Source organism: Ochotona princeps, chromosome 2 (genome assembly GCF_030435755.1).
Source record: "Ochotona princeps isolate mOchPri1 chromosome 2, mOchPri1.hap1, whole genome shotgun sequence".
NCBI classification, from domain to species: Eukaryota; Metazoa; Chordata; class Mammalia; order Lagomorpha; family Ochotonidae; genus Ochotona; species Ochotona princeps.
Window position 1 is genome coordinate 126,293,426 of NC_080833.1, and position 25,849 is coordinate 126,319,274.

Sequence of the window (25,849 nt, forward strand, 5' to 3'; positions counted from 1 at the left end):
CCCAATACTGACTCCAACACTGACACACATGGAGACATCACTGTCATACTAAGCCTAGCCCGAACACTGAACCCAATCCCAGTGACATTTCTAAGCCTAAACCGCAATGCTAATTTGAATCATCACCCTCATTAGAACACTAACCCCATTTCAACTGTAGCCAAAACCTTCACCACAAGATTTGGACCTAACACTAGATTTGGACCTCACCTTAATCCTACAAGAACTTGAGCAGTACCATTAGTCCACAACCTACCATGAACTCTAGCTCTAAGCATAATCATTTGGACATTGACTAGACCCTCACCATGATACTCAAATTCAAACAAAACAACCTCTTCATCCTCAATGTAGCCACAGCTTTCATCCTAACCTCAAGTGTAACCCTAACTGTATTCTGATTCCACACTGTCCTAACAATAACCTTCAATCTAGCACTAACTCCAACCAAGCCTGAACCACAAATGGAACCCAAATTCTCTATCTGGCAGTAATCCAAACACTATTCTTTACCTAATACTAATCCTCACACAAATCCTACTGCACGCCTCATACAAAACCTAAGTCTGGAGCTAATCTCATTTGTAAGTTGAACCAGAACCCTAACCCTAACCCTAACCCTAACTCTAACCCTAACCATTGGGATAACCAGAACTCAAATCTCAAAACCTAACAGTAACCTCACTACTAGACTTGGCCTTTAGCATTAGACCTAGCCCTCACCTTAATTCCACCTCAGCATAATCCCAGTTCTATTCCTACTAGTAACACGTAACAGTTACACCCTTACACTTCACACTCAAACTCGCACTAACCTGAAATCTAGGCTTTGACATCACTACAACCATAAGTCTAGATAGCATTATAACGCTGATTCCAACCCTGTATCCAACCATGGTATTGATCCCAATCATCTCCCTGAAGTGATCTCTTTTACACTATGGTGACCCAGCTACATGACACTCGACTGCACTAGGGAAAATTCACTGAGAGCCATGACAGGAAATGGGATATAAAATCTGCCTATGGAATTCAGCTGACTTGGCTCTTCCACATTACATAGGTTTGTCCACACACTACTCTAATGGAGAACTAGGATTCGATTGGCTCCTTGAACAGACACAAGGATTCTCATTGAAGAATAATGCAAGTGCTTTCATAGTACCAGTGTTGAAAAGGCCCTAGGCTTCACTACATTTTCAGTGGATTAGCAAACTCACACTCAAGGGAAACCCAACCCCACACACTCACGCTCTGCTGGCTTCCATGGAGTCTGCATGTCTTCTCTGCTAGGGCCTGTGGCGAGAAGGAACAAAGAAAGCAGAGCTTGAACCACTCACCATCTTTCTCCACCCCACAGAGGAGGCTGCCTGTCACCATGGCTTTTCTAGAATGCTGAGGCTACAGGATTCCGGGCTGCTATGACCAGGCAGCTGCTGATTGGACAGCTTGTAGGGCCACACAGCCCTGTGAGGTCTTAGAGATTGTAGCCAATCAGAATGCTCCCTGTCATCAGGACTGCCACAGGGAGTGACGTGAGTGAAGCAAGGTGATGCCCGAGTGTGTGCTGGGCAGAATCAGGCTGCACTGCAACACCCATTGGTTCCCGTGGAAGACAGGCCTGGAAACACAACCAACCCAGCAACTGCAACAACCAGCTGATCGGGCTGATGGGCTGTGCCGGGCCCTGCACTTGCTAGTATACACCAGAATCTGGACTGGGAACACCACAAACACAGAGATCATCTTTGGGGATCTCCCCATTCAAACTGCTGCACTCAGAACCCTAACCATGACAAGACAGAGGACAGAACAAGCCAATCACCCACCTCAGCCATGGATTGGCAGTGAAAACCTGGGCAAACGCAGACTCGAAGATGGACTGTGTCAATCAGTGTATGCTTCAGAGACCTCATGGTGCTTGCAGTTGCAAGATTGGCAGCAATTCATGACTGTTGAACTCTCAAAACCACTTGAGAAAAAAGAAACAAACAAAAAACCCACTTGAGCAGGACCCTCGGAGCATGCCCGACATCAGGGACCTGGGGTTGGGTGGAGACTGGCTGGGGCTTCTCCTTTTACCTCCCTCCCCATTTACCCCAGATACAGTAAAAGAAGAGAATGTGGGAATAATAGCCTTACCCACTGTCCTGTAGCCCTTGAGCCTTTTTACCCTAATGAACTATGTCAAGATTGTCAAAAATACAATGAAACAAAAACAAAAGGAGTTAGGGTTAGCTTTAGGAGTTTGATTTGTGTTTGAGCTAGGGATACACTTAGTAGTAGTAGTAGAAATCGGGTCATCATTTGGTCTAGGGGTATGATCAGGGCAAGTCTAGGGCTGGGCTTAGAGTTACAGAAAGGGCTGACCTCAGGGAAGATTTGTTTCAGGAACCCGGCTGGTTCAGGATGAAGGGAATCTTTAGCGTTGTGTTTAGGTCTGGTGTTTCACTTGGGGCTATGACTCTGCTTGGCATTATGTTGAGTTTGAACGCTCATATTTCAGTTAGATTGTTTTAAAAATCTTGGGATTACGATTGGTGTAGGACTATGGTTTGGGCGGTAGTAGAGATGGACAAGGATTAAGGTTAATATTTGAGACAGGGTTAAGTCAAAGCAGAGGTTGATGAGAGTAGCGCTAGGTGAAAGATTAAAACTAGGGCTACTTCTACAGGAAGAGTTCACACTAACCCTGCCTGTAACGCTGACTCAGTCTCTTGACTTTTGATAGCTATAATCAGCAGACAGGCTATAGGTCTCATTCTAAACCTGACGTTGGCCCTAGTCATAAATTCAAGCTAGAGTAGCCATAACTCTTTTGTTATTCAGAATGATGACGTTTCATTGGAAAGTAAGATATACAGCACTTACCCAAGCCATATTTCAAAGCCTAGCACGAATACTAATTACAAGTTAGAGGAAATCCAAAGCCAGACAGGATGATCTCCAACCCTGGCCATCATCCTAATCCGCATGCTGATACTAGCTCTAGCTCTAGCTCTAGCTCTAGCCCCAATCCTAAAAGTGATCCTAGCCCTAAACCCAACCAAATCTATGGTCCCAATACTGACTCCAACACTGACACACATGGAGACATCACTGTCATACTAAGCCTAGCCCGAACACTGAACCCAATCCCAGTGACATTTCTAAGCCTAAACCGCAATGCTAATTTGAATCATCACCCTCATTAGAACACTAACCCCATTTCAACTGTAGCCAAAACCTTCACCACAAGATTTGGACCTAACACTAGATTTGGACCTCACCTTAATCCTACAAGAACTTGAGCAGTACCATTAGTCCACAACCTACCATGAACTCTAGCTCTAAGCATAATCATTTGGACATTGACTAGAACCTCACCATGATACTCAAATTCAAACAAAACAACCTCTTCATCCTCAATGTAGCCACAGCTTTCATCCTGACCTCAAGTGTAACCCTAACTGTATTCTGATTCCACACTGTCCTAACAATAACCTTCAATCTAGCACTAACTCCAACCAAGCCTGAACCACAAATGGAACCCAAATTCTCTATCTGGCAGTAATCCAAACACTATTCTTTACCTAATACTAATCCTCACACAAATCCTACTGCACGCCTCATACAAAACCTAAGTCTGGAGCTAATCTTATTTGTAAGTTGAACCAGAACCCTAACCCTAACCCTAACCCTAACCCTAACCCTAACCCTAACCATTGGGATAACCAGAACTCAAATCTCAAAACCTAACAGTAACCTCACTACTAGACTTGGCCTTTAGCATTAGACCTAGCCCTCACCTTAATTCCACCTCAGCATAATCCCAGTTCTATTCCTACTAGTAACACGTAACAGTTATACCCTTACACTTCACACTCAAACTCGCACTAACCTGAAATCTAGGCTTTGACATCACTACAACCATAAGTCTAGATAGCATTATAACGCTGATTCCAACCCTGTATCCAACCATGGTATTGATCCCAACCATCTCCCTGAAGTGATCTCTTTTACACTATGGTGACCCAGCTACATGACACTCGACTGCACTAGGGAAAATTCACTGAGAGCCATGACAGGAAATGGGATATAAAATCTGCCTATGGAATTCAGCTGACTTGGCTCTTCCACATTACATAGGTTTGTCCACACACTACTCTAATGGAGAACTAGGATTCGATTGGCTCCTTGAACAGACACAAGGATTCTCATTGAAGAATAATGCAAGTGCTTTCATAGTACCAGTGTTGAAAAGGCCCTAGGCTTCACTACATTTTCAGTGGATTAGCAAACTCACACTCAAGGGAAACCCAACCCCACACACTCACGCTCTGCTGGCTTCCATGGAGTCTGCATGTCTTCTCTGCTAGGGCCTGTGGCGAGAAGGAACAAAGAAAGCAGAGCTTGAACCACTCACCATCTTTCTCCACCCCACAGAGGAGGCTGCCTGTCACCATGGCTTTTCTAGAATGCTGAGGCTACAGGATTCCGGGCTGCTATGACCAGGCAGCTGCTGATTGGACAGCTTGTAGGGCCACACAGCCCTGTGAGGTCTTAGAGATTGTAGCCAATCAGAATGCTCCCTGTCATCAGGACTGCCACAGGGAGTGACGTGAGTGAAGCAAGGTGATGCCCGAGTGTGTGCTGGGCAGAATCAGGCTGCACTGCAACACCCATTGGTTCCTGTGGAAGACAGGCCTGGAAACACAACCAACCCAGCAACTGCAACAACCAGCTGATCGGGCTGATGGGCTGTGCCGGGCCCTGCACTTGCTAGTATACACCAGAATCTGGACTGGGAACACCACAGACACAGAGATCATCTTTGGGGATCTCCCCATTCAAACTGCTGCACTCAGAACCCTAACCATGACAAGACAGAGGACAGAACAAGCCAATCACCCACCTCAGCCATGGATTGGCAGTGAAAACCTGGGCAAACACAGACTCGAAGATGGACTGTGTCAATCAGTGTATGCTTCAGAGACCTCATGGTGCTTGCAGTTGCAAGATTGGCAGCAATTCATGACTGTTGAACTCTCAAAACCACTTGAGAAAAAAGAAACAAACAAAAAACCCACTTGAGCAGGACCCTCGGAGCATGCCCGACATCAGGGACCTGGGGTTGGGTGGAGACTGGCTGGGGCTTCTCCTTTTACCTCCCTCCCCATTTACCCCAGATACAGTAAAAGAAGAGAATGTGGGAATAATAGCCTTACCCACTGTCCTGTAGCCCTTGAGCCTTTTTACCCTAATGAACTATGTCAAGATTGTCAAAAATACAATGAAACAAAAACAAAAGGAGTTAGGGTTAGCTTTAGGAGTTTGATTTGTGTTTGAGCTAGGGATACACTTAGTAGTAGTAGTAGAAATCGGGTCATCATTTGGTCTAGGGGTATGATCAGGGCAAGTCTAGGGCTGGGCTTAGAGTTACAGAAAGGGCTGACCTCAGGGAAGATTTGTTTCAGGAACCCGGCTGGTTCAGGATGAAGGGAATCTTTAGCGTTGTGTTTAGGTCTGGTGTTTCACTTGGGGCTATGACTCTGCTTGGCATTATGTTGAGTTTGAACGCTCATATTTCAGTTAGATTGTTTTAAAAATCTTGGGATTACGATTGGTGTAGGACTATGGTTTGGGCGGTAGTAGAGATGGACAAGGATTAAGGTTAATATTTGAGACAGGGTTAAGTCAAAGCAGAGGTTGATGAGAGTAGCGCTAGGTGAAAGATTAAAACTAGGGCTACTTCTACAGGAAGAGTTCACACTAACCCTGCCTGTAACGCTGACTCAGTCTCTTGACTTTTGATAGCTATAATCAGCAGACAGGCTATAGGTCTCATTCTAAACCTGACGTTGGCCCTAGTCATAAATTCAAGCTAGAGTAGCCATAACTCTTTTGTTATTCAGAATGATGACGTTTCATTGGAAAGTAAGATATACAGCACTTACCCAAGCCATATTTCAAAGCCTAGCACGAATACTAATTACAAGTTAGAGGAAACCCAAAGCCAGACAGGATGATCTCCAACCCTGGCCATCATCCTAATCCGCATGCTGATACTAGCTCTAGCTCTAGCTCTAGCTCTAGCCCCAATCCTAAAAGTGATCCTAGCCCTAAACCCAACCAAATCTATGGTCCCAATACTGACTCCAACACTGACACACATGGAGACATCACTGTCATACTAAGCCTAGCCCGAACACTGAACCCAATCCCAGTGACATTTCTAAGCCTAAACCGCAATGCTAATTTGAATCATCACCCTCATTAGAACACTAACCCCATTTCAACTGTAGCCAAAACCTTCACCACAAGATTTGGACCTAACACTAGATTTGGACCTCACCTTAATCCTACAAGAACTTGAGCAGTACCATTAGTCCACAACCTACCATGAACTCTAGCTCTAAGCATAATCATTTGGACATTGACTAGAACCTCACCATGATACTCAAATTCAAACAAAACAACCTCTTCATCCTCAATGTAGCCACAGCTTTCATCCTAACCTCAAGTGTAACCCTAACTGTATTCTGATTCCACACTGTCCTAACAATAACCTTCAATCTAGCACTAACTCCAACCAAGCCTGAACCACAAATGGAACCCAAATTCTCTATCTGGCAGTAATCCAAACACTATTCTTTACCTAATACTAATCCTCACACAAATCCTACTGCACGCCTCATACAAAACCTAAGTCTGGAGCTAATCTTATTTGTAAGTTGAACCAGAACCCTAACCCTAACCCTAACCCTAACCCTAACCCTAACCATTGGGATAACCAGAACTCAAATCTCAAAACCTAACAGTAACCTCACTACTAGACTTGGCCTTTAGCATTAGACCTAGCCCTCACCTTAATTCCACCTCAGCATAATCCCAGTTCTATTCCTACTAGTAACACGTAACAGTTACACCCTTACACTTCACACTCAAACTCGCACTAACCTGAAATCTAGGCTTTGACATCACTACAACCATAAGTCTAGATAGCATTATAACGCTGATTCCAACCCTGTATCCAACCATGGTATTGATCCCAACCATCTCCCTGAAGTGATCTCTTTTACACTATGGTGACCCAGCTACATGACACTCGACTGCACTAGGGAAAATTCACTGAGAGCCATGACAGGAAATGGGATATAAAATCTGCCTATGGAATTCAGCTGACTTGGCTCTTCCACATTACATAGGTTTGTCCACACACTACTCTAATGGAGAACTAGGATTCGATTGGCTCCTTGAACAGACACAAGGATTCTCATTGAAGAATAATGCAAGTGCTTTCATAGTACCAGTGTTGAAAAGGCCCTAGGCTTCACTACATTTTCAGTGGATTAGCAAACTCACACTCAAGGGAAACCCAACCCCACACACTCACGCTCTGCTGGCTTCCATGGAGTCTGCATGTCTTCTCTGCTAGGGCCTGTGGCAAGAAGGAACAAAGAAAGCAGAGCTTGAACCACTCACCATCTTTCTCCACCCCACAGAGGAGGCTGCCTGTCACCATGGCTTTTCTAGAATGCTGAGGCTACAGGATTCCGGGCTGCTATGACCAGGCAGCTGCTGATTGGACAGCTTGTAGGGCCACACAGCCCTGTGAGGTCTTAGAGATTGTAGCCAATCAGAATGCTCCCTGTCATCAGGACTGCCACAGGGAGTGACGTGAGTGAAGCAAGGTGATGCCCGAGTGTGTGCTGGGCAGAATCAGGCTGCACTGCAACACCCATTGGTTCCCGTGGAAGACAGGCCTGGAAACATAACCAACCCAGCAACTGCAACAACCAGCTGATCGGGCTGATGGGCTGTGCCGGGCCCTGCACTTGCTAGTATATACCAGAATCTGGACTGGGAACACCACAGACACAGAGATTATCTTTGGGGATCTCCCCATTCAAACTGCTGCACTCAGAACCCTAACCATGACAAGACAGAGGACAGAACAAGTCAATCACCCACCTCAGCCATGGATTGGCAGTGAAAACCTGGGCAAACGCAGACTCGAAGATGGACTGTGTCAATCAGTGTATGCTTCAGAGACCTCATGGTGCTTGCAGTTGCAAGATTGGCAGCAATTCATGACTGTTGAACTCTCAAAACCACTTGAGAAAAAAGAAACAAACAAAAAACCCACTTGAGCAGGACCCTCGGAGCATGCCCGACATCAGGGACCTGGGGTTGGGTGGAGACTGGCTGGGGCTTCTCCTTTTACCTCCCTCCCCATTTACCCCAGATACAGTAAAAGAAGAGAATGTGGGAATAATAGCCTTACCCACTGTTCTGTAGCCCTTGAGCCTTTTTACCCTAATGAACTATGTCAAGATTGTCAAAAATACAATGAAACAAAAACAAAAGGAGTTAGGGTTAGCTTTAGGAGTTTGATTTGTGTTTGAGCTAGGGATACACTTAGTAGTAGTAGTAGAAATCGGGTCATCATTTGGTCTAGGGGTATGATCAGGGCAAGTCTAGGGCTGGGCTTAGAGTTACAGAAAGGGCTGACCTCAGGGAAGATTTGTTTCAGGAACCCGGCTGGTTCAGGATGAAGGGAATCTTTAGCGTTGTGTTTAGGTCTGGTGTTTCACTTGGGGCTATGACTCTGCTTGGCATTATGTTGAGTTTGAACGCTCATATTTCAGTTAGATTGTTTTAAAAATCTTGGGATTACGATTGGTGTAGGACTATGGTTTGGGCGGTAGTAGAGATGGACAAGGATTAAGGTTAATATTTGAGACAGGGTTAAGTCAAAGCAGAGGTTGATGAGAGTAGCGCTAGGTGAAAGATTAAAACTAGGGCTACTTCTACAGGAAGAGTTCACACTAACCCTGCCTGTAACGCTGACTCAGTCTCTTGACTTTTGATAGCTATAATCAGCAGACAGGCTATAGGTCTCATTCTAAACCTGACGTTGGCCCTAGTCATAAATTCAAGCTAGAGTAGCCATAACTCTTTTGTTATTCAGAATGATGACGTTTCATTGGAAAGTAAGATATACAGCACTTACCCAAGCCATATTTCAAAGCCTAGCACGAATACTAATTACAAGTTAGAGGAAACCCAAAGCCAGACAGGATGATCTCCAACCCTGGCCATCATCCTAATCCGCATGCTGATACTAGCTCTAGCTCTAGCTCTAGCCCCAATCCTAAAAGTGATCCTAGCCCTAAACCCAACCAAATCTATGGTCCCAATACTGACTCCAACACTGACACACATGGAGACATCACTGTCATACTAAGCCTAGCCCGAACACTGAACCCAATCCCAGTGACATTTCTAAGCCTAAACCGCAATGCTAATTTGAATCATCACCCTCATTAGAACACTAACCCCATTTCAACTGTAGCCAAAACCTTCACCACAAGATTTGGACCTAACACTAGATTTGGACCTCACCTTAATCCTACAAGAACTTGAGCAGTACCATTAGTCCACAACCTACCATGAACTCTAGCTCTAAGCATAATCATTTGGACATTGACTAGAACCTCACCATGATACTCAAATTCAAACAAAACAACCTCTTCATCCTCAATGTAGCCACAGCTTTCATCCTAACCTCAAGTGTAACCCTAACTGTATTCTGATTCCACACTGTCCTAACAATAACCTTCAATCTAGCACTAACTCCAACCAAGCCTGAACCACAAATGGAACCCAAATTCTCTATCTGGCAGTAATCCAAACACTATTCTTTACCTAATACTAATCCTCACACAAATCCTACTGCACGCCTCATACAAAACCTAAGTCTGGAGCTAATCTTATTTGTAAGTTGAACCAGAACCCTAACCCTAACCCTAACCCTAACTCTAACCCAACCATTGGGATAACCAGAACTCAAATCTCAAAACCTAACAGTAACCTCACTACTAGACTTGGCCTTTAGCATTAGACCTAGCCCTCACCTTAATTCCACCTCAGCATAATCCCAGTTCTATTCCTACTAGTAACACGTAACAGTTACACCCTTACACTTCACACTCAAACTCGCACTAACCTGAAATCTAGGCTTTGACATCACTACAACCATAAGTCTAGATAGCATTATAACGCTGATTCCAACCCTGTATCCAACCATGGTATTGATCCCAACCATCTCCCTGAAGTGATCTCTTTTACACTATGGTGACCCAGCTACATGACACTCGACTGCACTAGGGAAAATTCACTGAGAGCCATGACAGGAAATGGGATATAAAATCTGCCTATGGAATTCAGCTGACTTGGCTCTTCCACATTACATAGGTTTGTCCACACACTACTCTAATGGAGAACTAGGATTCGATTGGCTCCTTGAACAGACACAAGGATTCTCATTGAAGAATAATGCAAGTGCTTTCATAGTACCAGTGTTGAAAAGGCCCTAGGCCTCACTACATTTTCAGTGGATTAGCAAACTCACACTCAAGGGAAACCCAACCCCACACACTCACGCTCTGCTGGCTTCCATGGAGTCTGCATGTCTTCTCTGCTAGGGCCTGTGGTGAGAAGGAACAAAGAAAGCAGAGCTTGAACCACTCACCATCTTTCTCCACCCCACAGAGGAGGCTGCCTGTCACCATGGCTTTTCTAGAATGCTGAGGCTACAGGATTCCGGGCTGCTATGACCAGGCAGCTGCTGATTGGACAGCTTGTAGGGCCACACAGCCCTGTGAGGTCTTAGAGATTGTAGCCAATCAGAATGCTCCCTGTCATCAGGACTGCCACAGGGAGTGACGTGAGTGAAGCAAGGTGATGCCCGAGTGTGTGCTGGGCAGAATCAGGCTGCACTGCAACACCCATTGGTTCCTGTGGAAGACAGGCCTGGAAACACAACCAACCCAGCAACTGCAACAACCAGCTGATCGGGCTGATGGGCTGTGCCGGGCCCTGCACTTGCTAGTATACACCAGAATCTGGACTGGGAACACCACAGACACAGAGATCATCTTTGGGGATCTCCCCATTCAAACTGCTGCACTCAGAACCCTAACCATGACAAGACAGAGGACAGAACAAGCCAATCACCCACCTCAGCCATGGATTGGCAGTGAAAACCTGGGCAAACACAGACTCGAAGATGGACTGTGTCAATCAGTGTATGCTTCAGAGACCTCATGGTGCTTGCAGTTGCAAGATTGGCAGCAATTCATGACTGTTGAACTCTCAAAACCACTTGAGAAAAAAGAAACAAACAAAAAACCCACTTGAGCAGGACCCTCGGAGCATGCCCGACATCAGGGACCTGGGGTTGGGTGGAGACTGGCTGGGGCTTCTCCTTTTACCTCCCTCCCCATTTACCCCAGATACAGTAAAAGAAGAGAATGTGGGAATAATAGCCTTACCCACTGTTCTGTAGCCCTTGAGCCTTTTTACCCTAATGAACTATGTCAAGATTGTCAAAAATACAATGAAACAAAAACAAAAGGAGTTAGGGTTAGCTTTAGGAGTTTGATTTGTGTTTGAGCTAGGGATACACTTAGTAGTAGTAGTAGAAATCGGGTCATCATTTGGTCTAGGGGTATGATCAGGGCAAGTCTAGGGCTGGGCTTAGAGTTACAGAAAGGGCTGACCTCAGGGAAGATTTGTTTCAGGAACCCGGCTGGTTCAGGATGAAGGGAATCTTTAGCGTTGTGTTTAGGTCTGGTGTTTCACTTGGGGCTATGACTCTGCTTGGCATTATGTTGAGTTTGAACGCTCATATTTCAGTTAGATTGTTTTAAAAATCTTGGGATTACGATTGGTGTAGGACTATGGTTTGGGCGGTAGTAGAGATGGACAAGGATTAAGGTTAATATTTGAGACAGGGTTAAGTCAAAGCAGAGGTTGATGAGAGTAGCGCTAGGTGAAAGATTAAAACTAGGGCTACTTCTACAGGAAGAGTTCACACTAACCCTGCCTGTAACGCTGACTCAGTCTCTTGACTTTTGATAGCTATAATCAGCAGACAGGCTATAGGTCTCATTCTAAACCTGACGTTGGCCCTAGTCATAAATTCAAGCTAGAGTAGCCATAACTCTTTTGTTATTCAGAATGATGACGTTTCATTGGAAAGTAAGATATACAGCACTTACCCAAGCCATATTTCAAAGCCTAGCACGAATACTAATTACAAGTTAGAGGAAACCCAAAGCCAGACAGGATGATCTCCAACCCTGGCCATCATCCTAATCCGCATGCTGATACTAGCTCTAGCTCTAGCTCTAGCCCCAATCCTAAAAGTGATCCTAGCCCTAAACCCAACCAAATCTATGGTCCCAATACTGACTCCAACACTGACACACATGGAGACATCACTGTCATACTAAGCCTAGCCCGAACACTGAACCCAATCCCAGTGACATTTCTAAGCCTAAACCGCAATGCTAATTTGAATCATCACCCTCATTAGAACACTAACCCCATTTCAACTGTAGCCAAAACCTTCACCACAAGATTTGGACCTAACACTAGATTTGGACCTCACCTTAATCCTACAAGAACTTGAGCAGTACCATTAGTCCACAACCTACCATGAACTCTAGCTCTAAGCATAATCATTTGGACATTGACTAGAACCTCACCATGATACTCAAATTCAAACAAAACAACCTCTTCATCCTCAATGTAGCCACAGCTTTCATCCTAACCTCAAGTGTAACCCTAACTGTATTCTGATTCCACACTGTCCTAACAATAACCTTCAATCTAGCACTAACTCCAACCAAGCCTGAACCACAAATGGAACCCAAATTCTCTATCTGGCAGTAATCCAAACACTATTCTTTACCTAATACTAATCCTCACACAAATCCTACTGCACGCCTCATACAAAACCTAAGTCTGGAGCTAATCTTATTTGTAAGTTGAACCAGAACCCTAACCCTAACCCTAACCCTAACTCTAACCCAACCATTGGGATAACCAGAACTCAAATCTCAAAACCTAACAGTAACCTCACTACTAGACTTGGCCTTTAGCATTAGACCTAGCCCTCACCTTAATTCCACCTCAGCATAATCCCAGTTCTATTCCTACTAGTAACACGTAACAGTTACACCCTTACACTTCACACTCAAACTCGCACTAACCTGAAATCTAGGCTTTGACATCACTACAACCATAAGTCTAGATAGCATTATAACGCTGATTCCAACCCTGTATCCAACCATGGTATTGATCCCAACCATCTCCCTGAAGTGATCTCTTTTACACTATGGTGACCCAGCTACATGACACTCGACTGCACTAGGGAAAATTCACTGAGAGCCATGACAGGAAATGGGATATAAAATCTGCCTATGGAATTCAGCTGACTTGGCTCTTCCACATTACATAGGTTTGTCCACACACTACTCTAATGGAGAACTAGGATTCGATTGGCTCCTTGAACAGACACAAGGATTCTCATTGAAGAATAATGCAAGTGCTTTCATAGTACCAGTGTTGAAAAGGCCCTAGGCCTCACTACATTTTCAGTGGATTAGCAAACTCACACTCAAGGGAAACCCAACCCCACACACTCACGCTCTGCTGGCTTCCATGGAGTCTGCATGTCTTCTCTGCTAGGGCCTGTGGTGAGAAGGAACAAAGAAAGCAGAGCTTGAACCACTCACCATCTTTCTCCACCCCACAGAGGAGGCTGCCTGTCACCATGGCTTTTCTAGAATGCTGAGGCTACAGGATTCCGGGCTGCTATGACCAGGCAGCTGCTGATTGGACAGCTTGTAGGGCCACACAGCCCTGTGAGGTCTTAGAGATTGTAGCCAATCAGAATGCTCCCTGTCATCAGGACTGCCACAGGGAGTGACGTGAGTGAAGCAAGGTGATGCCCGAGTGTGTGCTGGGCAGAATCAGGCTGCACTGCAACACCCATTGGTTCCTGTGGAAGACAGGCCTGGAAACACAACCAACCCAGCAACTGCAACAACCAGCTGATCGGGCTGATGGGCTGTGCCGGGCCCTGCACTTGCTAGTATACACCAGAATCTGGACTGGGAACACCACAGACACAGAGATCATCTTTGGGGATCTCCCCATTCAAACTGCTGCACTCAGAACCCTAACCATGACAAGACAGAGGACAGAACAAGCCAATCACCCACCTCAGCCATGGATTGGCAGTGAAAACCTGGGCAAACACAGACTCGAAGATGGACTGTGTCAATCAGTGTATGCTTCAGAGACCTCATGGTGCTTGCAGTTGCAAGATTGGCAGCAATTCATGACTGTTGAACTCTCAAAACCACTTGAGAAAAAAGAAACAAACAAAAAACCCACTTGAGCAGGACCCTCGGAGCATGCCCGACATCAGGGACCTGGGGTTGGGTGGAGACTGGCTGGGGCTTCTCCTTTTACCTCCCTCCCCATTTACCCCAGATACAGTAAAAGAAGAGAATGTGGGAATAATAGCCTTACCCACTGTCCTGTAGCCCTTGAGCCTTTTTACCCTAATGAACTATGTCAAGATTGTCAAAAATACAATGAAACAAAAACAAAAGGAGTTAGGGTTAGCTTTAGGAGTTTGATTTGTGTTTGAGCTAGGGATACACTTAGTAGTAGTAGTAGAAATCAGGTCATCATTTGGTCTAGGGGTATGATCAGGGCAAGTCTAGGGCTGGGCTTAGAGTTACAGAAAGGGCTGACCTCAGGGAAGATTTGTTTCAGGAACCCGGCTGGTTCAGGATGAAGGGAATCTTTAGCGTTGTGTTTAGGTCTGGTGTTTCACTTGGGGCTATGACTCTGCTTGGCATTATGTTGAGTTTGAACGCTCATATTTCAGTTAGATTGTTTTAAAAATCTTGGGATTACGATTGGTGTAGGACTATGGTTTGGGCGGTAGTAGAGATGGACAAGGATTAAGGTTAATATTTGAGACAGGGTTAAGTCAAAGCAGAGGTTGATGAGAGTAGCACTAGGTGAAAGATTAAAACTAGGGCTACTTCTACAGGAAGAGTTCACACTAACCCTGCCTGTAACGCTGACTCAGTCTCTTGACTTTTGATAGCTATAATCAGCAGACAGGCTATAGGTCTCATTCTAAACCTGACGTTGGCCCTAGTCATAAATTCAAGCTAGAGTAGCCATAACTCTTTTGTTATTCAGAATGATGACGTTTCATTGGAAAGTAAGATATACAGCACTTACCCAAGCCATATTTCAAAGCCTAGCACGAATACTAATTACAAGTTAGAGGAAACCCAAAGCCAGACAGGATGATCTCCAACCCTGGCCATCATCCTAATCCGCATGCTGATACTAGCTCTAGCTCTAGCTCTAGCCCCAATCCTAAAAGTGATCCTAGCCCTAAACCCAACCAAATCTATGGTCCCAATACTGACTCCAACACTGACACACATGGAGACATCACTGTCATACTAAGCCTATCCCGAACACTGAACCCAATCCCAGTGACATTTCTAAGCCTAAACCGCAATGCTAATTTGAATCATCACCCTCATTAGAACACTAACCCCATTTCAACTGTAGCCAAAACCTTCACCACAAGATTTGGACCTAACACTAGATTTGGACCTCACCTTAATCCTACAAGAACTTGAGCAGTACCATTAGTCCACAACCTACCATGAACTCTAGCTCTAAGCATAATCATTTGGACATTGACTAGAACCTCACCATGATACTCAAATTCAAACAAAACAACCTCTTCATCCTCAATGTAGCCACAGCTTTCATCCTAACCTCAAGTGTAACCCTAACTGTATTCTGATTCCACACTGTCCTAACAATAACCTTCAATCTAGCACTAACTCCAACCAAGCCTGAACCACAAATGGAACCCAAATTCTCTATCTGGCAGTAATCCAAACACTATTCTTTACCTAATACTAATCCTCACACAAATCCTACTGCACGCCTCATACAAAACCTAAGTCTGGAGCTAATCTTATTTGTAAGTTGAACCAGAACCCTAACCCTAACCCTAACCCTAACCCTAACCCTAACCATTGGGATAACCAGAACTCAAATCTCAAAACCTAACAGTAACCTCACTACTAGACTTGGCCTTTAGCATTAGACCTAGCCCTCACCTTAATTCCACCTCAGCATAATCCCAGTTCTATTCCTACTAGTAACACGTAACAGTTACACCCTTACACTTCACACTCAAACTCGCACTAACCTGAAATCTAGGCTTTGACATCACTACAACCATAAGTCTAGATAGCATTATAACGCTGATTCCAACCCTGTATCCAACCATGGTATTGATCCCAACCATCTCCCTGAAGTGATCTCTTTTACACTATGGTGACCCAGCTACATGACACTCGACTGCACTAGGGAAAATTCACTGAGAGCCATGACAGGAAATGGGATATAAAATCTGCCTATGGAATTCAGCTGACTTGGCTCTTCCACATTACATAGGTTTGTCCACACACTACTCTAATGGAGAACTAGGATTCGATTGGCTCCTTGAACAGACACAAGGATTCTCATTGAAGAATAATGCAAGTGCTTTCATAGTACCAGTGTTGAAAAGGCCCTAGGCCTCACTACATTTTCAGTGGATTAGCAAACTCACACTCAAGGGAAACCCAACCCCACACACTCACGCTCTGCTGGCTTCCATGGAGTCTGCATGTCTTCTCTGCTAGGGCCTGTGGCAAGAAGGAAAAAAGAAAGCAGAGCTTGAACCACTCACCATCTTTCTCCACCCCACAGAGGAGGCTGCCCGTCACCATGGCTTTTCTAGAATGCTGAGGCTACAGGATTCCGGGCTGCTATGACCAGGCAGCTGCTGATTGGACAGCTTGTAGGGCCACACAGCCCTGTGAGGTCTTAGAGATTGTAGCCAATCAGAATGCTCCCTGTCATCAGGACTGCCACAGGGAGTGACGTGAGTGAAGCAAGGTGATGCCCGAGTGTGTGCTGGGCAGAATCAGGCTGCACTGCAACACCCATTGGTTCCCGTGGAAGACAGGCCTGGAAACACAACCAACCCAGCAACTGCAACAACCAGCTGATCGGGCTGATGGGCTGTGCCGGGCCCTGCACTTGCTAGTATACACCAGAATCTGGACTGGGAACACCACAGACACAGAGATCATCTTTGGGGATCTCCCCATTCAAACTGCTGCACTCAGAACCCTAACCATGACAAGACAGAGGACAGAACAAGTCAATCACCCACCTCAGCCATGGATTGGCAGTGAAAACCTGGGCAAACGCAGACTCGAAGATGGACTGTGTCAATCAGTGTATGCTTCAGAGACCTCATGGTGCTTGCAGTTGCAAGATTGGCAGCAATTCATGACTGTTGAACTCTCAAAACCACTTGAGAAAAAAGAAACAAACAAAAAACCCACTTGAGCAGGACCCTCGGAGCATGCCCGACATCAGGGACCTGGGGTTGGGTGGAGACTGGCTGGGGCTTCTCCTTTTACCTCCCTCCCCATTTACCCCAGATACAGTAAAAGAAGAGAATGTGGGAATAATAGCCTTACCCACTGTTCTGTAGCCCTTGAGCCTTTTTACCCTAATGAACTATGTCAAGATTGTCAAAAATACAATGAAACAAAAACAAAAGGAGTTAGGGTTAGCTTTAGGAGTTTGATTTGTGTTTGAGCTAGGGATACACTTAGTAGTAGTAGTAGAAATCGGGTCATCATTTGGTCTAGGGGTATGATCAGGGCAAGTCTAGGGCTGGGCTTAGAGTTACAGAAAGGGCTGACCTCAGGGAAGATTTGTTTCAGGAACCCGGCTGGTTCAGGATGAAGGGAATCTTTAGCGTTGTGTTTAGGTCTGGTGTTTCACTTGGGGCTATGACTCTGCTTGGCATTATGTTGAGTTTGAACGCTCATATTTCAGTTAGATTGTTTTAAAAATCTTGGGATTACGATTGGTGTAGGACTATGGTTTGGGCGGTAGTAGAGATGGACAAGGATTAAGGTTAATATTTGAGACAGGGTTAAGTCAAAGCAGAGGTTGATGAGAGTAGCGCTAGGTGAAAGATTAAAACTAGGGCTACTTCTACAGGAAGAGTTCACACTAACCCTGCCTGTAACGCTGACTCAGTCTCTTGACTTTTGATAGCTATAATCAGCAGACAGGCTATAGGTCTCATTCTAAACCTGACGTTGGCCCTAGTCATAAATTCAAGCTAGAGTAGCCATAACTCTTTTGTTATTCAGAATGATGACGTTTCATTGGAAAGTAAGATATACAGCACTTACCCAAGCCATATTTCAAAGCCTAGCACGAATACTAATTACAAGTTAGAGGAAACCCAAAGCCAGACAGGATGATCTCCAACCCTGGCCATCATCCTAATCCGCATGCTGATACTAGCTCTAGCTCTAGCTCTAGCCCCAATCCTAAAAGTGATCCTAGCCCTAAACCCAACCAAATCTATGGTCCCAATACTGACTCCAACACTGACACACATGGAGACATCACTGTCATACTAAGCCTAGCCCGAACACTGAACCCAATCCCAGTGACATTTCTAAGCCTAAACCGCAATGCTAATTTGAATCATCACCCTCATTAGAACACTAACCCCATTTCAACTGTAGCCAAAACCTTCACCACAAGATTTGGACCTAACACTAGATTTGGACCTCACCTTAATCCTACAAGAACTTGAGCAGTACCATTAGTCCACAACCTACCATGAACTCTAGCTCTAAGCATAATCATTTGGACATTGACTAGAACCTCACCATGATACTCAAATTCAAACAAAACAACCTCTTCATCCTCAATGTAGCCACAGCTTTCATCCTAACCTCAAGTGTAACCCTAACTGTATTCTGATTCCACACTGTCCTAACAATAACCTTCAATCTAGCACTAACTCCAACCAAGCCTGAACCACAAATGGAACCCAAATTCTCTATCTGGCAGTAATCCAAACACTATTCTTTACCTAATACTAATCCTCACACAAATCCTACTGCACGCCTCATACAAAACCTAAGTCTGGAGCTAATCTTATTTGTAAGTTGAACCAGAACCCTAACCCTAACCCTAACCCTAACTCTAACCCCAACCATTGGGATAACCAGAACTCAAATCTCAAAACCTAACAGTAACCTCACTACTAGACTTGGCCTTTAGCATTAGACCTAGCCCTCACCTTAATTCCACCTCAGCATAATCCCAGTTCTATTCCTACTAGTAACACGTAACAGTTACACCCTTACACTTCACACTCAAACTCGCACTAACCTGAAATCTAGGCTTTGACATCACTACAACCATAAGTCTAGATAGCATTATAACGCTGATTCCAACCCTGTATCCAACCATGGTATTGATCCCAACCATCTCCCTGAAGTGATCTCTTTTACACTATGGTGACCCAGCTACATGACACTCGACTGCACTAGGGAAAATTCACTGAGAGCCATGACAGGAAATGGGATATAAAATCTGCCTATGGAATTCAGCTGACTTGGCTCTTCCACATTACATAGGTTTGTCCACACACTACTCTAATGGAGAACTAGGATTCGATTGGCTCCTTGAACAGACACAAGGATTCTCATTGAAGAATAATGCAAGTGCTTTCATAGTACCAGTGTTGAAAAGGCCCTAGGCCTCACTACATTTTCAGTGGATTAGCAAACTCACACTCAAGGGAAACCCAACCCCACACACTCACGCTCTGCTGGCTTCCATGGAGTCTGCATGTCTTCTCTGCTAGGGCCTGTGGCAAGAAGGAACAAAGAAAGCAGAGCTTGAACCACTCACCATCTTTCTCCACCCCACAGAGGAGGCTGCCCGTCACCATGGCTTTTCTAGAATGCTGAGGCTACAGGATTCCGGGCTGCTATGACCAGGCAGCTGCTGATTGGACAGCTTGTAGGGCCACACAGCCCTGTGAGGTCTTAGAGATTGTAGCCAATCAGAATGCTCCCTGTCATCAGGACTGCCACAGGGAGTGACGTGAGTGAAGCAAGGTGATGCCCGAGTGTGTGCTGGGCAGAATCAGGCTGCACTGCAACACCCATTGGTTCCCGTGGAAGACAGGCCTGGAAACACAACCAACCCAGCAACTGCAACAACCAGCTGATCGGGCTGATGGGCTGTGCCGGGCCCTGCACTTGCTAGTATACACCAGAATCTGGACTGGGAACACCACAGACACAGAGATCATCTTTGGGGATCTCCCCATTCAAACTGCTGCACTCAGAACCCTAACCATGACAAGACAGAGGACAGAACAAGTCAATCACCCACCTCAGCCATGGATTGGCAGTGAAAACCTGGGCAAACGCAGACTCGAAGATGGACTGTGTCAATCAGTGTATGCTTCAGAGACCTCATGGTGCTTGCAGTTGCAAGATTGGCAGCAATTCATGACTGTTGAACTCTCAAAACCACTTGAGAAAAAAGAAACAAACAAAAAACCCACTTGAGCAGGACCCTCGGAGCATGCCCGACATCAGGGACCTGGGGTTGGGTGGAGACTGGCTGGGGCTTCTCCTTTTACCTCCCTCCCCATTTACCCCAGATACAGTAAAAGAAGAGAATGTGGGAATAATAGCCTTACCCACTGTTCTGTAGCCCTTGAGCCTTTTTACCCTAATGAACTATGTCAAGATTGTCAAAAATACAATGAAACAAAAACAAAAGGAGTTAGGGTTAGCTTTAGGAGTTTGATTTGTGTTTGAGCTAGGGATACACTTAGTAGTAGTAGTAGAAATCGGGTCATCATTTGGTCTAGGGGTATGATCAGGGCAAGTCTAGGGCTGGGCTTAGAGTTACAGAAAGGGCTGACCTCAGGGAAGATTTGTTTCAGGAACCCGGCTGGTTCAGGATGAAGGGAATCTTTAGCGTTGTGTTTAGGTCTGGTGTTTCACTTGGGGCTATGACTCTGCTTGGCATTATGTTGAGTTTGAACGCTCATATTTCAGTTAGATTGTTTTAAAAATCTTGGGATTACGATTGGTGTAGGACTATGGTTTGGGCGGTAGTAGAGATGGACAAGGATTAAGGTTAATATTTGAGACAGGGTTAAGTCAAAGCAGAGGTTGATGAGAGTAGCGCTAGGTGAAAGATTAAAACTAGGGCTACTTCTACAGGAAGAGTTCACACTAACCCTGCCTGTAACGCTGACTCAGTCTCTTGACTTTTGATAGCTATAATCAGCAGACAGGCTATAGGTCTCATTCTAAACCTGACGTTGGCCCTAGTCATAAATTCAAGCTAGAGTAGCCATAACTCTTTTGTTATTCAGAATGATGACGTTTCATTGGAAAGTAAGATATACAGCACTTACCCAAGCCATATTTCAAAGCCTAGCACGAATACTAATTACAAGTTAGAGGAAACCCAAAGCCAGACAGGATGATCTCCAACCCTGGCCATCATCCTAATCCGCATGCTGATACTAGCTCTAGCTCTAGCTCTAGCCCCAATCCTAAAAGTGATCCTAGCCCTAAACCCAACCAAATCTATGGTCCCAATACTGACTCCAACACTGACACACATGGAGACATCACTGTCATACTAAGCCTATCCCGAACACTGAACCCAATCCCAGTGACATTTCTAAGCCTAAACCGCAATGCTAATTTGAATCATCACCCTCATTAGAACACTAACCCCATTTCAACTGTAGCCAAAACCTTCACCACAAGATTTGGACCTAACACTAGATTTGGACCTCACCTTAATCCTACAAGAACTTGAGCAGTACCATTAGTCCACAACCTACCATGAACTCTAGCTCTAAGCATAATCATTTGGACATTGACTAGAACCTCACCATGATACTCAAATTCAAACAAAACAACCTCTTCATCCTCAATGTAGCCACAGCTTTCATCCTAACCTCAAGTGTAACCCTAACTGTATTCTGATTCCACACTGTCCTAACAATAACCTTCAATCTAGCACTAACTCCAACCAAGCCTGAACCACAAATGGAACCCAAATTCTCTATCTGGCAGTAATCCAAACACTATTCTTTACCTAATACTAATCCTCACACAAATCCTACTGCACGCCTCATACAAAACCTAAGTCTGGAGCTAATCTTATTTGTAAGTTGAACCAGAACCCTAACCCTAACCCTAACCCTAACTCTAACCCAACCATTGGGATAACCAGAACTCAAATCTCAAAACCTAACAGTAACCTCACTACTAGACTTGGCCTTTAGCATTAGACCTAGCCCTCACCTTAATTCCACCTCAGCATAATCCCAGTTCTATTCCTACTAGTAACACGTAACAGTTACACCCTTACACTTCACACTCAAACTCGCACTAACCTGAAATCTAGGCTTTGACATCACTACAACCATAAGTCTAGATAGCATTATAACGCTGATTCCAACCCTGTATCCAACCATGGTATTGATCCCAACCATCTCCCTGAAGTGATCTCTTTTACACTATGGTGACCCAGCTACATGACACTCGACTGCACTAGGGAAAATTCACTGAGAGCCATGACAGGAAATGGGATATAAAATCTGCCTATGGAATTCAGCTGACTTGGCTCTTCCACATTACATAGGTTTGTCCACACACTACTCTAATGGAGAACTAGGATTCGATTGGCTCCTTGAACAGACACAAGGATTCTCATTGAAGAATAATGCAAGTGCTTTCATAGTACCAGTGTTGAAAAGGCCCTAGGCCTCACTACATTTTCAGTGGATTAGCAAACTCACACTCAAGGGAAACCCAACCCCACACACTCACGCTCTGCTGGCTTCCATGGAGTCTGCATGTCTTCTCTGCTAGGGCCTGTGGCGAGAAGGAACAAAGAAAGCAGAGCTTGAACCACTCACCATCTTTCTCCACCCCACAGAGGAGGCTGCCTGTCACCATGGCTTTTCTAGAATGCTGAGGCTACAGGATTCCGGGCTGCTATGACCAGGCAGCTGCTGATTGGACAGCTTGTAGGGCCACACAGCCCTGTGAGGTCTTAGAGATTGTAGCCAATCAGAATGCTCCCTGTCATCAGGACTGCCACAGGGAGTGACGTGAGTGAAGCAAGGTGATGCCCGAGTGTGTGCTGGGCAGAATCAGGCTGCACTGCAACACCCATTGGTTCCTGTGGAAGACAGGCCTGGAAACACAACCAACCCAGCAACTGCAACAACCAGCTGATCGGGCTGATGGGCTGTGCCGGGCCCTGCACTTGCTAGTATACACCAGAATCTGGACTGGGAACACCACAGACACAGAGATCATCTTTGGGGATCTCCCCATTCAAACTGCTGCACTCAGAACCCTAACCATGACAAGACAGAGGACAGAACAAGCCAATCACCCACCTCAGCCATGGATTGGCAGTGAAAACCTGGGCAAACACAGACTCGAAGATGGACTGTGTCAATCAGTGTATGCTTCAGAGACCTCATGGTGCTTGCAGTTGCAAGATTGGCAGCAATTCATGACTGTTGAACTCTCAAAACCACTTGAGAAAAAAGAAACAAACAAAAAACCCACTTGAGCAGGACCCTCGCAGCATGCCCGACATCAGGGACCTGGGGTCGGGTGGAGACTGGCTGGGGCTTCTCCTTTTACCTCCCTCCCCATTTACCCCAGATACAGTAAAAGAAGAGAATGTGGGAATAATAGCCTTACCCACTGTCCTGTAGCCCTTGAGCCTTTTTACCCTAATGAACTATGTCAAGATTGTCAAAAATACAATGAAACAAAAACAAAAGGAGTTAGGGTTAGCTTTAGGAGTTTGATTTGTGTTTGAGCTAGGGATACACTTAGTAGTAGTAGTAGAAATCGGGTCATCATTTGGTCTAGGGGTATGATCAGGGCAAGTCTAGGGCTGGGCTTAGAGTTACAGAAAGGGCTGACCTCAGGGAAGATTTGTTTCAGGAACCCGGCTGGTTCAGGATGAAGGGAATCTTTAGCGTTGTGTTTAGGTCTGGTGTTTCACTTGGGGCTATGACTCTGCTTGGCATTATGTTGAGTTTGAACGCTCATATTTCAGTTAGATTGTTTTAAAAATCTTGGGATTACGATTGGTGTAGGACTATGGTTTGGGCGGTAGTAGAGATGGACAAGGATTAAGGTTAATATTTGAGACAGGGTTAAGTCAAAGCAGAGGTTGATGAGAGTAGCGCTAGGTGAAAGATTAAAACTAGGGCTACTTCTACAGGAAGAGTTCACACTAACCCTGCCTGTAACGCTGACTCAGTCTCTTGACTTTTGATAGCTATAATCAGCAGACAGGCTATAGGTCTCATTCTAAACCTGACGTTGGCCCTAGTCATAAATTCAAGCTAGAGTAGCCATAACTCTTTTGTTATTCAGAATGATGACGTTTCATTGGAAAGTAAGATATACAGCACTTACCCAAGCCATATTTCAAAGCCTAGCACGAATACTAATTACAAGTTAGAGGAAACCCAAAGCCAGACAGGATGATCTCCAACCCTGGCCATCATCCTAATCCGCATGCTGATACTAGCTCTAGCTCTAGCTCTAGCCCCAATCCTAAAAGTGATCCTAGCCCTAAACCCAACCAAATCTATGGTCCCAATACTGACTCCAACACTGACACACATGGAGACATCACTGTCATACTAAGCCTAGCCCGAACACTGAACCCAATCCCAGTGACATTTCTAAGCCTAAACCGCAATGCTAATTTGAATCATCACCCTCATTAGAACACTAACCCCATTTCAACTGTAGCCAAAACCTTCACCACAAGATTTGGACCTAACACTAGATTTGGACCTCACCTTAATCCTACAAGAACTTGAGCAGTACCATTAGTCCACAACCTACCATGAACTCTAGCTCTAAGCATAATCATTTGGACATTGACTAGAACCTCACCATGATACTCAAATTCAAACAAAACAACCTCTTCATCCTCAATGTAGCCACAGCTTTCATCCTAACCTCAAGTGTAACCCTAACTGTATTCTGATTCCACACTGTCCTAACAATAACCTTCAATCTAGCACTAACTCCAACCAAGCCTGAACCACAAATGGAACCCAAATTCTCTATCTGGCAGTAATCCAAACACTATTCTTTACCTAATACTAATCCTCACACAAATCCTACTGCACGCCTCATACAAAACCTAAGTCTGGAGCTAATCTTATTTGTAAGTTGAACCAGAACCCTAACCCTAACCCTAACCCTAACTCTAACCCAACCATTGGGATAACCAGAACTCAAATCTCAAAACCTAACAGTAACCTCACTACTAGACTTGGCCTTTAGCATTAGACCTAGCCCTCACCTTAATTCCACCTCAGCATAATCCCAGTTCTATTCCTACTAGTAACACGTAACAGTTACACCCTTACACTTCACACTCAAACTCGCACTAACCTGAAATCTAGGCTTTGACATCACTACAACCATAAGTCTAGATAGCATTATAACGCTGATTCCAACCCTGTATCCAACCATGGTATTGATCCCAACCATCTCCCTGAAGTGATCTCTTTTACACTATGGTGACCCAGCTACATGACACTCGACTGCACTAGGGAAAATTCACTGAGAGCCATGACAGGAAATGGGATATAAAATCTGCCTATGGAATTCAGCTGACTTGGCTCTTCCACATTACATAGGTTTGTCCACACACTACTCTAATGGAGAACTAGGATTCGATTGGCTCCTTGAACAGACACAAGGATTCTCATTGAAGAATAATGCAAGTGCTTTCATAGTACCAGTGTTGAAAAGGCCCTAGGCCTCACTACATTTTCAGTGGATTAGCAAACTCACACTCAAGGGAAACCCAACCCCACACACTCACGCTCTGCTGGCTTCCATGGAGTCTGCATGTCTTCTCTGCTAGGGCCTGTGGCGAGAAGGAACAAAGAAAGCAGAGCTTGAACCACTCACCATCTTTCTCCACCCCACAGAGGAGGCTGCCTGTCACCATGGCTTTTCTAGAATGCTGAGGCTACAGGATT